Below are 16,015 nucleotides of genomic sequence, written 5' to 3' on the forward strand. Positions count from 1 at the left end.
TACGGAAATCTGGCTGAATCCAGAGATAAATTCTGCCGAAATTTTTACAAAGGCGCAGACGGTGTATAGAAAGGATAGATTGCATGCAACCGGTGGTGGCGTGTTTGTCGCTGTTAGTAGTAGTTTATCCTGTAGTAAAGTAGAAGTGGATAGTTCCTGTGAATTATTATGGGTGGAGGTTACACTTAACAACCGAGCTAGGTTAATAATTGGCTCCTTTTACCGACCTCCCGACTCAGCAGCATTAGTGGCAGAACAACTGAGAGAAAATCTGGAATACATTTCACATAAATTTTCTCAGCATGTTATAGTCTTAGGTGGAGATTTCAATTTACCAGATATAGACTGGGACACTCAAATGTTTAAGACGGGTGGTAGGGACACAGCATCGAGTGACATTATACTGAGTGCACTATCCGAAAATTACTTCGAGCAATTAAACAGAGAACCGACTCGTGGAGATAACATCTTGGACCTACTGATAACAAACAGACCCGAACTTTTCGACACTGTAAGCGCAGAACGGGGAATCAGTCATCATAAGGCCGTTGCAGCATCCCTGAATAGGGAAGTAAATAGGAATATAAAAAAAGGGAGGAAGGTTTATCTGTTTAGCAAGAGTAATAGAAAGCAGATTTCAGACTACCTAACAGATCAAAACCAAAATTTCTGTTCCGACACTGACAATGTTGAGTGTTTATGGAAAAAGTTCAAGGCAATCGTAAAGTGCGTTTTAGACAGGTACGTGCCGAGTAAAACTGTGAGGGACGGGGAAAACCCACCGTTGTTCAACAACAAAGTTAGGAAACTACTGCGAAAGCAAAGAGAGCTTCACTGCAAGTTTAAACGCAGCCAAAACCTCTCAGCCAAACAGAAGCTAAAAGATGTCAAAGTTAGCGTAAGGAGGCCTATGCGTGAAGCGTTCAGTGAATTCGAAAGTAAAATTCTATTTACCGACTTGACAGAAAATCCTAGGAAGTTCTGGTCTTACGTTAAATCAGTAAGTGACTCGAAACAGCATATCCAGACACTCCCGGATGATGATGGCATTGAAACAGAGGATGACACGCGTAAAGCTGAAATACTAAACACCTTTTTGCAAAGCTGTTTCACAAAGGAAGACCGCACTGCAGTTCCTTCTCTAAATCCTCGCACAAACGAAAAAATGGCTGACATCGAAATAAGTGTCCAAGGAATAGAAAAGCAACTGGAATCACTCAACAGAGGAATGTCCACTGGACCTGACGGGATACCAGTTCGATTCTACACAGAGTACGCGAAAGAACTTGCCCCCCCTTCTAACAGCCGTGTACCGCAAGTCTCTAGAGGAACGGAAGGTTCCAAATGATTGGAAAAGAGCACAGGTAGTCCCAGTCTTCAAGAAGGGTCGTCGAGCAGATGCGCAAAACTATAGACCTATATCTCTGACGTCGATCTGTTGTAGAATTTTAGAACATGTTTTTTGCTCGCGTATCATGTCGTTTCTGGAAACCCAGAATCTACTCTGTAGGAATCAACATGGATTCCGGAAACAGCGATCGTGTGAGACCCAACTCGCTTTATTTGTTCTTGAGACCCAGAAAATATTAGATACAGGCTCCCAGGTAGATGCTATTTTCCTTGACTTCCTGCAGGCGTTCGATACAGTTCCGCACTGTCGCCTGACTAGCAAAGTAAGAGCCTATGGAATATCAGACCAGCTGTGTGGCTGGATTGAAGAGTTTTTAGGAAACAGAACACAGCATGTTGTTCTCAATGGAGAGACGTCTACAGACGCTAATGTAACCTCTGGCGTGCCACAGGGGAGTGTTATGGGACCATTGCTTTTCACGATATATATAAATGACCTAGTAGATAGTGTCGGAAGTTCCATGCGGCTTTTCGCAGATGATGCTGTAGTATACAGAGAAGTTGCAGCATTAGAAAATTGTAGCGAAATGCAGGAAGATCTGCAGCGGATAGGCACTTGGTGCAGGGAGTGGCAACTGACCCTTAACATAGACAAATGTAATGTATTGCGAATACATAGAAAGAAGGATCCTTTATTGTATGATTATATGATAGCGGAACAAACACTGGTAGCAGTTACTTCTGTAAAATATCTGGGAGTATGCGTGCGGAACGATTTGAAGTGGAATGATCATATAAAATTAATTGTTGGTGAGGCGGGTACCAGGTTGACATTCGTTGGGAGAGTCCTTAGAAAATGTAGTCCATCAACAAAGGAGGTGGCTTGCAAAACACTCGTTCGACCTATACTTGAGTATTGCTCATCAGTGTGGGATCCGTACCAGATCGGGTTGACGGAGGAGATAGAGAAGATCCAAAGAAGAGCGGCGCGTTTCGTCACAGGGTTATTTGGTAAGCGTGATAGTGTTATGGAGATGTTTAGCAAACTCAAGTGGCAGACTCTACAAGAGAGGCGCTCTGCATCGCGGTGTAGCTTGCTGTCCAGGTTTCGAGAGGGTGCGTTTCTGGATGAGGTATCGAATATATTGCATCCCCCTACTTATACCTCCCGAGGAGATTACGAATGTAAAATTAGAGAGATTCGAGCGCGCATGGAGGCTTTCCGGCAGTCGTTCTTCCCACGAACCGTACGCGACTGGAACAGAAAAGGGAGGTAATGACAGTGGCACGCAAAGTACCCTCCGCCACACACCGTTGGGTGGCTTGCGGAGTATAAATGTAGATGTAGATGTAGAAGTGCAATCCTTCCGCAGATTGCTGCAGATTTCAGTGCTGGGCCATCAACAAGTGTTAGCGTGCGAACCATTCAACGAAACATAATTGATATGGCCTTTCGGAGCTGAAGGCTCACTCGTGTACCCCTCTTGACTGCACGACCCAAAGCTTTACACCTCACCTGGGCCGGCCGGTGTGACCGTGCGGTTCTAGGCGCTTCAGTCTGGAACTGTGTGACCGGTACGGTCGCAGGTTCGATGTGTGTGATGTCCTTAGATTAGTTAGGTTTAAGTAGTTCTAAGTTCTAGGGGACTGATGACCACAGAAGTTAAGTCCCATAGTGCTCAGAGCCATTTGAACCATTTGAACCTCATCTGGGATCGTCAACACCAACATTGGACTACTGATGACTGGAAACATGTTGCCTGGTCGAACGAGTCTCGTTTCAAATTGTATCGAATGGATGGATGTGTATGGGTATGGAGACAATCTCATGAATCCACGGACCCTGCATGTTAGCAGGGGACTGTTCCAGCTGGTGGAGGCTCTGTAATGGTGTGGGGCGTGTGCAATTGGAGTGATACGGGACGCCTGATATGTCTAGATACAACTTCGACAGGTGGCACGTACGTAAGCATCCTGTCTGATCACCTGCATCCATTCATGTTCATTGTGCATTTCGACAGACTTGGGCACTTCCAACAGGACAATCCGACACCACACAAGTCCATAATTGCTACAGAGTTGCTCGAACACTCTTCTGAGTTCCGCTGGCCACTAAACTCCCCAGACATGAACATTATTGGGCATATCTGGGATGCCTTGCAATGTGCTGTTCAGAAGAGATCTCTATCCCCTCGTACTATTATGGATTTATGTCCAGCCCTGCTGGATTCAAGTCGTCCATTCCCTTCAGCACTACTTCACACATGAGTCGAGTCCATGCTACGTTGTGTTGAGGCACTTCTGCGCTGTCGCGGGGGCCCTACACGATATTAGGCAAGTGTACCAATGTCTTTGGCTCTTCAGTGTAAAGCGCGTCGAGGATGCGGAAAACAGTGCAGTGGTTGTCGTAACGCGGAAAAAGAGCTACTTCCCTGACGTCCAAAACGGTATAATCATTGTTTCCGGACAAAGGATAGAACCATTTCCGAAACGGCTAAATTTTTAAACTGTTCGCGTGCCGACGTGTTTGAAGAACATGCATGGCAAAATGGCGCTATCCAGTATCGACGCTGAGGTAACTGTAGTGCACCACGGCCCATAAATGACAGGGGTGATTGACGGCTGCGGGGATGTGTACGAGCAAATAGGCTTGCAACTGTTGAGCAACTGGCCACTTAGATGAACCAAGGGGCCACAAACAGTGTCTCCTCAACGACCGTTCAGCAAACGTTGCTGCGTACGGGCCTCCGTAGGAGGCGCCTGGTTCGTGCATCCATGATGACTGAAGTTCATCGGCGACAAAGGGTGAAATTTGCACGTCACTACCGCATCTGGACATCCACTGAGTGGCGACAGGTGGACTATTGGAATCATAGATGGCCGTTGGCGAATACGGCGTGAAACTTCTGATAGCAAACGCCCTGCAAAAATAATCGGAAGCCGGCCGCTGTGGCCGAGCGATTCTAGGCGCTTCAGTCCGGAACCGCGCTGCTGCTACGGTCGCAGGTTCGAGTCCTGCCTTGGGCATGGATGTGTGTGATGTCCCTAGGTTAGTGTAAATAGTTCTAAGATCAGGGGACTGATGACCTCAGATGTTAAGTCCCATAGTGCTTTGAACCAATCGTCGGAACGGTCCAGGCCGGAGGAGTGAGCGTTATAGGGGAATGTTTTCGTTGCATCTCCTGGGTGATCTCGTCATTCTGGAAGGCACAATGGATCAAGTATGCATCCCTGGCCACCATCCTACCCGGATTTAAAACTAGTCGAGGGCCTGTGGGATCACCTCGATCGGGCTGTTCGTGCTATGGATCCTCAACCGAGAAACTAGCGCAGCTGACCACGGCAGTGGAGTCGTCATGGCTCCTCATCCACCTTCCAGAACCTCATTGACTCTCTTTTGCATGTCTCACAGTGGTCTGTGCTGCAAAAGGTGCTTACTCAGGCATTTTATACATGGTAACGTTACTATGACTCGACAATGCAGTGTATTCGTAGATTCTTCACTTAATGCTGTTTCTTGAAACTCTAAGTAGCCTTGCCCAGGATTTTTTGCGACCATCTTTAAGCGTCTACCTGTTCAGTTTGTAACAACATTTTCGTGACGCTTTCGCGCAGGTGAAACAAATCTGTGACCTTTCGTGCTGTCCTCCTTTGTATACGTCCAATATCCACTGCTGGTCCTATTTGGTACGCATCCCACACGTTTGAGCAATATTCTAGGATGGGTCGCACAAGTGATTTGTAAGCAATCTCTTTTGTAGACTGATTGTTTTTCCCTAATATTCTACCAAAGAACCGAAGTCTGCCACCTGCTTTACCTACGACTGAGCTTATGTGATTGTTCCATTTCACATCGCTACAAATGGTTAAACACACACATTTACACGACTTCACTGATTCCAGCTGTGACTGGTCGATACTTGGGTCATAGTATACTATGCATTTTCGTTTTGTGAAATGTGCAGTTTTACATTTCTGAACATTTAAAGCAAGGAAAAGTGTGAAGTTATTCACATGAGTACTAAAAAAAATCAGCTCAATTTCGATTACGCGATAAGCCACACAAATCCAAAGGCTGTAAATTCAACTAAATACTTAGGGATTACAATTATAAATAACCTAAATTGGAACGATCACATAGATAATATTGTGGGTAGAGCAAACCAAATACTGTGATTCATTGGCAGAACACTTAGAAGGTGCAACAGGTCTACTAAAGAGACTGCTTACACCACGCTTGTCCGCCCTATTCTGGAGTACTGCTGTGCGGTGTGGGATTGGCATCAGGTGGGACTGACGGATGACATCGAGAAGGGCAGCTCGTCTTGTATTATTGCGAAATAGAGGAGATAGCGTCACAGACATGATACGTGAATTAGAGTGGCAATCGTTAAAATAGAGGCGTTTTTCGTTGCGACGGGATCTTCTCATGAAATTTCAATCACCAGTTTTCTCCTCCGATTGCGAAAACATTCTGTTGGCACCCACCTACATAGGGAGAAATGATCATCACGATAAAATAAGAGAAAACAGGCCTCGCACAGAAAAATGTAAGTGCTCGTTTTTCCCGCGCGCCGTTCGAGTGTGGAACGGTAGAGAGACAGTTTGAAGGTGGTTCATTGAACCCTCTGCCAGGCACTTCATTGTGAATAGCAGAGTAATTACGTAGATGTAGATGACGTTGCCTGTCTTAGCACCACTTCTTAACTTTATCAGGATCGGAATGAATGCTTGTGCAGCTTTTTTCAGACATTGCTTCATTATAGATAGTTGCGTCATCTGCAATAGATCTTCAGATCGCTATTAATATTGTCTGTAAAGTCCAAAGACTCTCCATCCACGAAAATGTTGTGGGTAACGCTAACCAAAGACTGCGTTTTATTGGCAGGAAACTTAGAAAATGTAACAGACCTACTAAGGTGACTGCATATACTACACTTGTCCGTCCTCTTTTAGGATACTGCTGTGCGGTGTGGGATCCTTACCAGATAGGACTGGCTGAGTACATCGAAAAAGTTCAAAGAAAGGCAGCACGTTTTGTATTATCGCGAAATATGGCAGAGAGTGTCACAGAAATGATACAGAATTTGGGCTGGACATCATTAACAGAAAGGCGGTTTTCGTTGCGACAGAATCTTCTCACGAAATTCCAATCACCAAATTTCTCCTCCGAATGCGAAAATATTTTGTTGACACCAACCTACATAGGGAGGAACGATCACCACGATAAAATAAAGGAAATCAGAGCTCGTACGGAAAGATATAGGTGTTCATTCTTTCCGCACGCTATACGAGATTGGAATAATAGGTAATTGTGAAGGTGGTTCGATGAAACCTCTGCCAGGCACTTAAATGTGATTTGCAAAGTACGCATGCAGATGTAGATGTAAAGTCATTAATATACAACACGAACAGCAAGGGTCCCAACACACTTCTCCAGGGCACACCAGAAGCTGCTTTCACATCTGTCCAATGACTCTCCCTCCAAGACAACACGTTGCGTCGTCCCTGCCAAAAAATCTTGAGTCCAGTTACAAATTTCGCTTGATACCCCATGCGATTGTAATTTTGATAATAAGCGCACGTGTGGCACTGAGTCAAATTCTTTTCGAAAGTCGAAAAATACTGCATTACTTCATTGCTTTGATCCATGGCTTTCATGATATCATGTGAGGAAAGCACGAGTTGGGTTCCACAAAACCCAAGTTTTCGGAATCCATGCTGGCTGTCATGGAGGAGGTCATTCTGTTAGAAATATCTCTTTACGTTTGAGCTTAGAATAGGGTTTACCCCAGGGAAGCCCCTTATCCATGCCCCTTTTTGTCTTGTTCTTAGAGCCCTTACTTCGCCGCCTCGTCATGCAATTACGTGGCTGGACTATATTGGGGGAACGTTTTTAGGTCCGTACATACGCCGATGACGTCATGGTTTTAGTACGACATGTAGAGGACATACCAAGGCTAAAGGATACCTTGGATTCATTTTGTCGTCTTGCTGGTGCTCGCATTAATGATCGTAAATGCACGTTCCTATCGTTGAGAGGTTTCGATAATGTCGTCATTCCTTGGGCGACGGTCATCAATCGCCATAAGACCTTAGGGATCTTAGTGGATCACAATCCGACCAAAATGGTGATACTAAATTGGCGTGAGGTTACGAGTCGTGTTCACGGGGCGATCCTTGAACATGAACGCCGTTTCCTTAGCCTCCTTCACAAGGTACGGGTTTTAGAAACCTATGTCTTCAGTAAAGTATATTACGTTGGGCGGGTCTTCTCGCTTGCCGCGATGATGGCCCGCATACTGAAATACACTCCTGGAAATGGAAAAAAGAACACATTGACACCGGTGTGTCAGACCCACCATACTTGCTCCGGACACTGCGAGAGGGCTGTACAAGCAATGATCACATGCACGGCACAGCGGACACACCAGGAACCGCGGTGTTGGCCGTCGAATGGCGCTAGCTGCGCAGCATTTGTGCACCGCCGCCGTCAGTGTCAGCCAGTTTGCCGTGGCATACGGAGCTCCATCGCAGTCTTTAACATTGGACGGAATAATCCCAAATTGTGGCACATTCGTGAATACTTTCTAATCATCGGTATGCTAGCTGCTGATATACTCGTAGTACAGTTGTAAACACCTAGCGCAACTGCTCTGTTTCTCTGTGTGTACGCGTGTCAGTTTCTTATAGGAGAGGAGATTAGACACACAGACTTTCTTTTTCACTCGATCATTACACATATGACTGGGAAAGGAACAACGAAATCCATAATACTGCTGTGACATAGTCCACTCTGTGCAGTGGTTTGTGGAATACAGGGTCTATCAAAAATAATCATCTGATTTGGCATCTGTGTATTTCTGAAACTAATAAACACAAACATTTAATTTTGTTTTTTCATGAGTGGAAAACTCGAAAAGTTTTTTTTTCATACCTTTTCAAAGGTGTTCAATATGCCTCCCTTGACATGCATAGCATATGTCAATGTTGTATTCAAATTGTTCCCACACTGCAGCGAGCATGTCTTGAGTTACATCTTCCGCAGCTGCTGTTATGTAGTGTCTCAGTTCATTTATTGTTGCTGGTAACGGAGGCACATAAACAGAGTCTTTTAGTAGTAGTAGTAGTAACAGCTTGATTCATCCGTAGGTCTCTTTTTACAAGGATATAGGACATGCCAAAGTATTTACAAGTTTAGACCAATTTAAAATAAGCTAATTCGTATACACATACAATTACAGATTTCTAGTTAGAGACAATCATTAAATTTACTTGTGGTATACAATACTTATTTATTTTACAAATAACTTATTAAATAATGTAATGCCACACTGTTCACTTGTACCTCACTATCAGTCACTGAACACACTGTACACACACTGTTTCATAACAGTTCACTCACTACACACACACACACACACACACATACACACACACACACTAGTGATGTCTGGGCCTTTTTCTGTACCACAACTTCCCATTCGCTATCCTGAAAAACTGAGTCAGCATCCATCTATAATGAGTGAGATGTTGAGCTCAGAAAGAGGAAGAGGTGTTAATATTGTGCAATGCATAGCTTGGGGGTAAGTTTTTCTGGAAAAGGAAGAAAGAAGGAACAAAACATAGTATGAAAGTGTTATGTGGAATGTTGGATGTTTTATAATCATTATTATTATTTATTTGTATAACATTTTTTTAGCAAACCCCTGTTCTGTTTTATCTAAGTAATCCTTCAATGCATAAAATGTATTGCATAATAGGTTCTTTCTAGCTGCCTTTTTAAATAAGTGTGTTTTTGCAATTTCTTTTATCTGTTTTGGTAATTTATTGTACAATTTTATTCCTTGGCAGAAAATGCTGTATTGAGTTTTATATTTATTTTCTCTTGGCAAATGTAAGTTGAGTCTAGCTCTTGTTCCATGGTCATGGACAGAGCCAATGTTGTTTCTGATGTGCACAACTGACTGATAAATGTGTTCAGACGGAGCAGTTAAAATCCCCAATGTTTTGAACAGATCTTTACAATGAGCTTGACTACCATTTTTGGTTATGATTCTTATGGCACTTTTCTGGAGTTTGAAAGTTGTGTTCATATTTTGTGCATTCGTTCCCCAAAAATAAATGTCACACCTAAGAATTGAGTGTACATATGAATAGTATGTAGCTAAAAGACACTGCATGTTACACACTGATGATAGGATTCTAAGGGCATAACATGCTGATGACATCCTGTTTGCGAATACCTTTGTGTGTTCACAGCACTTCAACTGAGAATCAATATTCATCCCTAGAAATTTTGCACTTGTTACACAGTCTATAGAGGTGCCATGTACATTTAATTTAACATTGTCATTTTCCCTCTTCAAACTGAAATGGAATTCGTTTTCCTTATGTTCAATGTCACTTTTTTGCTTATTGACCAGTCGTAAAGTTCCTTGAGAGCTTCATTTGCTTTCTCTGCAAGGAGTCCTCTTGTTTTCTCAGTGACTATAATATTCCTGTCATCAGCGAAGAGAACTTTTTCACAATGAGTAACACTACTGAGAAAGTCATTGATGTATATCAGGTATAGTATTGGTCCTAATATGCTACCTTGCGGATCCCTTATATTAATGTATTTTGGTTCTGGTAAGTGTTTTACTAAATGTTTAGATCTATTTGAAGTATGTGTTATCTCTACTCTTTGTACCCTATCTGCTCAGAATGATCGAAACCAGTCATTAGCTACCTCTCTTATTCCAAATGCTTCTAATTTATTTAATAGAATCCTGTGGTCAGCTGTATCAAAGGCCTTAGAAAGATCCAGAAATATACCTCTGACACACTCATCTTTGTCAAGAGCATCAAGTACAACATTTGTGAATTCTGCTATGGCTGACTCCGTATTTTTGCCGCTTCAGAACCCAAACTGTGATTCACTTAAAAGATCGTATTTATTCAGGTAATTCATTAATCTGTCTTTCATAATTGCTTCCATTATTTTTGAGAATGGTGACAGCAGGGAAATGGGTCAGTAATTTTCTATGTCTTCTGCACACCTTTCTTAAGCAAAGGTACAACTCTTGCCTTTTTAACTGTTCTAGAAATGTCCCTGATGTGAAGGATTCATTTATTATATTTGTTAAGGGGAATTGTATAATCTCTATACATTGTTTCAGTACACACATCGGTACTTCATGTAAGCCTACTGACTTTTTATTTTTTATTTCTGAACAGTTTGATTAGCTTCATTCTCTGTGGTTGGAAGTAACATCATTGTATTTAGTGCAACATTATTTACAGGTGTTATATTTGTTTTGGGGAATTTTTACTGTTACTTCTCTGCAATACTTGAAAAACGCTCATTTACATAGTTTGCTAAGTGTTGTGGATCATTTATTGCCTTATCCCTCTCCCTTAGCAGTATGTTATTCTACGTTTCTTTGCCTCTCCCCGTTTCCTTTTTTATAACATCCCAGACTGCTTTGCTTTTATTTTCTGCATTACATGATATTTTGTCATTAAATGACTTTTTTGTAGCAATCAGCACCTTCCTATAGATCTTTTGTATCTATGATAGAAATTTAAGAATTCTAGATCACTGCGACTCTTTTCCATGGAACTGAGGTATTTAAGTATTTGGGAGGACTTCTTAATACCTACTGTTATCCATCTGTTTTGTGGGATGTTGACACAGCTATGTATACTTTAGGAAATGCCTTTCCAAAGTTCAATTTAAACAATGTGCGGAGTTTATAGAATTTCATATTCACATTGGTTTCCTGGTTTCCTTATACACTTCATCCCAGCTTTGTTTTGCAAGTTTCTTTGAAAAATCTTTTATTTTGATTTCTGATAGATGTCGTTTGTAGGCTTGTAGTTTAGGGAATGTTTCGATGCCTGATTTTATTGTTGTCATTTGACAGAGATGGTCTGGTAGTCCGAGATCTTTTACAGCTACATCACATTTTTCTCTGTTCATATTTGTGGCCACATGTTCAATTACTGATGCTTCATTGTAGGGACATATCAAAACTTTGCAGTATATTTATGACAGTGCTGCTGGATTCATTTACGATATTAGTGTTGATATTAATGTCCCTGTACAGAATTATCTTGACCTTTGTACTTGAGAATTTATCTAGAACTTCTGTTACAATATTGAAAAAAGTGCCCACATTACCACTTGGAGATGTATACACACATAAAATGATTAATTTCTGGGTGATATCAAGCAATGTTAATTCAATAGCTGATATTTCAAAGTGTTTGTCTTCGCTTGCTGTACTGATCTCACGTCTTGATTTGAATTGTTTTCCTTTTCTGGTATAAATGCATGATCCTCCACCCCTTGAAGCAGTTCTTTCATAAGATGATGACACTAAATGTTGGATTTCTGTCTCTCTACACCAGTGCTCAGAAACACAAACTACTGTGCTGTTCAAAGACTGGAGCTCAACTTCTAATAGTTGTATTTTATTTTGTATTGATTGCATATTTTGATGGAGGATTGCTAAGTGTGTGAAAAGCCTCATGTTACTCTTTCCAATTGTTTGCTTTTCTTTGTGACATCTGGTATGTGTGATATTTGGAGTGTTAAAATCTGACTTGTGAGTGATTGTTTCAGTATTTTTTAAAGTGCTGGAGATATTTTTTAGGCAGGGGAATCTGATGTCTGAATTTATCCTCAAAAAGACTTACTTTTCCTACCCATGACAGCAGGTATTTGACCATGTGTGGCCCGAGATCCACCCCCTAAACTTTCATGAATCAGCTGTACCAATCTTCCCCTCCCAGTCCTGTTTAGGTGTAGACCATGCCTAGTGAAACCCCATTGATAGTCCCGACAGGCACTCGAGAAACATAAGCAAAGTTGGCTGCCCTCAAAGCCATTCCTAACCCCAAATTGATTCGCCTCACAGCTCCATCAAGGTGTGCCTGATCATGACGCCAGAACAGCTCAACAAAGTGTACATTGGTGCCATGAGTCAGTGTATAAACACCTACAAGAAATAATCACATACAGTTAGGTCTGTTGACCTCAAAGGCCAGTAATGTAAGGCTAAAGCATGTGGTCCAGTGCGACCGATCCATCGTTCAGTAATCCTTTGATTCTAAAATTCCAGCACTTCCATATGCCAGTGTGGCGGCACCCCATCCTATTGGCCAATGAAGTCGTTCGAATCAGTCTCTATCAAATTTTGGAGAGTCCCTCTCATGATGTGAAACTTCATGTGGTTGCTCAGTCTTCCACATTCTCACATTCTGACGTTTCACCTTTCCATTTAAATGGAATGCTACCTAATCACTAAACAGCATGCGTGGAAGAAAACTGCCATCCTCCATCTCGCAAAGAACGAAATTAAAGAACTCCGCGCGTTGTTGTTTTTCATCTTCACGAAGAGCTTGCAGTATCTGAATTTTGTATGATTTCATGTGTAAAGATCGACGCAACACACGCTAGACAGACATCGGGGGCATGTTGAGCTGTCGAGCTGCACTGCAAACGGATTTCTACGGACTCCTTGTGAAACTATGGCGGATGAGTTCGACGTCTGCGTCAGACACTATGGCGATTTGCCTGTACACCGTCAAATATTCTGTGCTGGAGGAGTATCCACACCATACTTTGTATGAAAGTCACACTGAACAGTTGTTACTGTCACGCACTGCGCAAAACGTAGAACACAAAACACTTTCTGTCGTCACGACACAATTTTTACTAGAACTGCAGTGGGCACACACTGCTGCTATCTAGAGGGAACCATGTAAAACACGAGACTTTACTTTTTCCAACAGATACACCAAACTCCCCTTGTGTCAGAATATCACTTGCCCGCCATATGCTGAAGGATCTTCCAGTATTCGATATATAGCTGTATATATCGACAGCCAACTCACAAGCCCCAAATAATTCTCTCGAAATACCATCACAATGCAACAACACTGTTCCATTACTTAGAAGGTGTCTAGCTCTCCGCCAGTTACTGGCTATATGGTATGTATGGCTCTTCTGAGTATATCTACATACAGCTCCAACGCCCACCAATCCTCAGTCCTCTGGAAATTGCTGTAGCTTACCGGTGTCACAACCCTGCCATAGGCAGGTACCTACATCTTAAATACGTACAGGTTGTATAAAAAAGAATCATCCGATTTTTAAAAAATCGTAACTATTTTGATATTTGAGACATGTGCGTGAGCAACGTACTGTTGAAAGAGTAAACTCTCGAGTTTTACATGGTTCCCATGGCTACCGCGCGCGGCAGTCAGATATTAAATGCTTTTCGCCTTGTAACGTCTTATTGAGGATTTTCAAGTCAACTAAAACTGAGATATCAGCAGTCCGTTCCGGATCTTCTAACGCTGGTTTATCCCTTCCTTTATCGTTCATAAACTGAACAATAGCGGGTCTTAACTGGAAAAATTCTTCCAAGGATGCTGATCGACTTAACCAGTCTACGTCGAAGTAGTAAATCACGTCTCCATACTGTTTCTGCAGTTCCATCAAAAACTCTTTAAACTGAGGATGTAATAACCCCTGTCACTTTAAATAATTTACTGTTCGTACCATCAACTGCATGACATGGTCCATCCCTAAAAATTTAGCACAAAGTGCTTCTTGATGTGCGAAACAATGAATTCTGTACAAATCGTCTGTTAATCGTCGTAGTTTTTTGTGCAACAATGCTATGAGCCCATTTTGTGCTCCTCGCGTCGCTAGCGTTCCATCGTAACCATGGTAACTGAGACCAACATGTTCCAATTCAGGCCAACTCCTTCAGCTGCCTCTACAAAAGTTTTCAGCATGTCGATCCCTCTCGTTGTGTCTTTAATTGGCAGCAGATCTAACGGTTCTTTTGTCAAGTGCAAACTACGGTCGATTCCATGTACACAAATCACAAGTTTTGTCGTGTCCGAAATGTCAAACGACACGTCCAAAGCAATAGAGAATGCAAGAACTCGCTGGCATTGTCAGTTAACTGCCTGTAGACACCCGTGGCCGTCACAGCTATGCGGCGAACTATTGTTAGGCGCGAAAGGCTAATTTAGGTAAACGTCTGTACCTCCAATGGCGCCACGAGTTCCGTTGCCTCAACAATGCACTCATTAACGAACTTGCCGTCGCTGAAAGTTTCTTTTAGATGTGGCAATTTTGAGCTCTGTTTTGTAGCTCGCTTTTAATGACAAGCCGTTATAGTTTGTTGCCGGCTAAAAATTAGAAACAATACAACATACCGTAAACACATTGGATTTCTGCAAGCAAATACGTACAAATACAATCAGCAAAAACACAATAATTTTCACGCTGATATCGGCTTGCTGTGCAACACCGCACATTTTTAGATGCACCATCTTTTTTTCTCTTTCATCGACAACCATGTATGAGCAGCGTCTATTAGACGGAGGGGGTCGGCCGGAAGGAGATACACGGCTCGTGTTGTCTGTAGTTCAACCATGCCTAGACAGTCAATATCGCGATTCGATCGCGTCCGCATTGCTACTTTGTACCAGGAAGGCTCTCAACAAGGGAAGTGTCCAGGCGTCTCGGAGTGAACCAAGCGTCGATGTTCGGACATGGAGGAGATACAGAGAGGCAAGAACTGTCGATGACATGCTTTGCTCAGGCCGCCCAAGGGCTACTACTGCAGTGGATGACCGCTGCCTACGGATTACGGCTCGGAGGAACCTTGGCAACAACGCCATCATGTTGAATAATGCTTTTACTGCAGCCATAGGACATCGTGCTATGATTCAAACTGTGCACAGTAGTTGCATGATGCGCAACTTTAAATTCCTTGTACATTGTGGTGTTATGTCGTTCTGTAGCATATCCTGTGGTGCCTGGCGATTATGCGACAGCATAATAGACGCTGAGAATTTTCATCCTTCTCTTCGAAAAAGTACTATAACTCCCATTCATATTTAAATGGTTGTGTCGATATGGCGTTAGAATGTTTCTTTTTGAGACTACTGCTCTGTTACATTTCCTTTAAACCACAAGCAAATAGCAAGGAATACACAGCCATGGCAATTCGAAAGTTACCACACAATATGCTAGAAGAAACCGTGCAGCATTGCTCTACTAGACGAAAATTCGCGGCGTACCAAGTACTTCGCGAAGGACCCAGGAAAGCTGAGGCACAATTAACTTCGGCCCGCCCATTACACATACGTGCAATTTGGCACACCGTGGCTGGCCCTACCTTACATGAACGTGGCATCTCCAGACGAAAAACTTGCCAGTCACTTCCAGTGAAGACCTGGAGCCTTTCTTTGTACCTGTCGGTCGCGACAGGCTAAACTGCAGCTTGTGGTGACCGTGCTTGCCTCTGGCCGTTGCACTCCTAGCACACTGTGAGACAAGCAGGCGTGGCTTCGACTTAGAGTTCTAACTGCACTTCTTCTCCCGACATAGACTCCCCAGTTTAAAAAAATCCACTTTACCAAATCCGAGAGGATGGTGTTCTTGTCCATACACATCGAATTTCACATGCGAAATGTAGATTCCTCTCTTTTATGCACATTATTCTCGAAAACAGTAAAAATCAGTGCATACATGTGTTTTAACATCACTAAAGCATCGTTCTTAGTGTGCAAATCATGTACAACAGTGTGGGATAGGCTTTCTTTCTTCTAAGTAGTCTCTTATTCGGTAAAAAAAAATCTGTTCTTATCAGCT

Source organism: Schistocerca serialis, chromosome 3, assembly GCF_023864345.2.
Source record: "Schistocerca serialis cubense isolate TAMUIC-IGC-003099 chromosome 3, iqSchSeri2.2, whole genome shotgun sequence".
Lineage (NCBI taxonomy): Eukaryota > Metazoa > Arthropoda > Insecta > Orthoptera > Acrididae > Schistocerca > Schistocerca serialis.